Source organism: Octopus bimaculoides, chromosome 8, assembly GCF_001194135.2.
Source record: "Octopus bimaculoides isolate UCB-OBI-ISO-001 chromosome 8, ASM119413v2, whole genome shotgun sequence".
Taxonomy (NCBI): Eukaryota; Metazoa; Mollusca; class Cephalopoda; order Octopoda; family Octopodidae; genus Octopus; species Octopus bimaculoides.
In genome coordinates this window covers 72,947,049-72,948,220 of record NC_068988.1, presented here as the reverse complement: position 1 = coordinate 72,948,220, position 1,172 = coordinate 72,947,049, and positions in this window count along the sequence as shown.

The following is a 1,172-nucleotide window of genomic DNA, read 5'->3' as shown; positions in this document are numbered from 1 at the left end:
AATCCGCTTATTCCAGCACCCACCCCTATTATTTGAAACCCGAGAATAAATAATTGACTTTTTAAAAATCAAGGGAGACAACCTATAATTTTTTAATTTCATACTGTTACCACTATACAATTACCGATTTTCTAAACCACCATCACCGCCTCCCCGTTTATTCCAACCCGCCCGTTTATAAGAATTTAAGCAAATATCCAGCCCATCTGCTTATTCCAACCCCACCCCTGTTATTTGGGACCCGAGAGTAAAAGTTTTGTTTTAACGCTAAGGGAAGTAACTTTGAGTGAGTCTTTGTGATAACATTTACGTTTCACCTCTACCATGACAACCAACGATATTTTTTCTTTAAATGTAAATTTGAAAGCTGAGTCAATGGGAAGGAGTTACAACCAGATGAAAATCTCTAGGCGATTTAAATGCACAAGTCTCCAATATCCAATTGGCTAAAAAGAACCCAGGAATCATAACCTAGATGCCGATTCACCCCCACCACTACCCACCCACCAGAATGTAAGAAGTTCTTCTTTGAAGACCTTCTGTTGTTCCGCTCTCTTGAGAATTTCTTGCCCTACGCGGTGGGCTTCAACACAATTTCTGTTTATCAAACTCACTTACAAAATGTTAGTCGACCTGGGATTAAAGTAGAAGACATTTGCCCAAGGTGCCGCCTAGTGGGACTGTATCCAAAAACCCACATGCTTCCAAAGCGAGCTTCATTACCACAATGCCATGCCTCCACCTACAAAAATGAAATACAGAAAACTATTTCTTGTCTTGTCAGAAGTTAAATATTGCGTTCTGAAGTAATATAATTCTTAGGATTTATAGCAACAATATACATGTATTAGCATGTTTTTCACGTTATATCTCCAAGTCATTTCCGCGTAGGTGATATTAAATAGATATTGAAAGAATTGATAATTATCTCTTTTCCGCATAACTCTTCCGAAAATATGACACGTAAATATGGGATGTATATATTAACACCATTCAATAAATTCCATCTCTATAACTTTCACTCACTTTCTTTTCTACCTCTTTCTTCCCTTCTCTCTCTCCCCCACCTCTATCTCCAGCTTTCTGTCTCTCTCTCTTTCTCGATATAAATGTGTATTTTGTCAGTGTATGCGTGTGTGTGTGTGTGTGTGTGTGTGTGTGTGTGTGTGTGT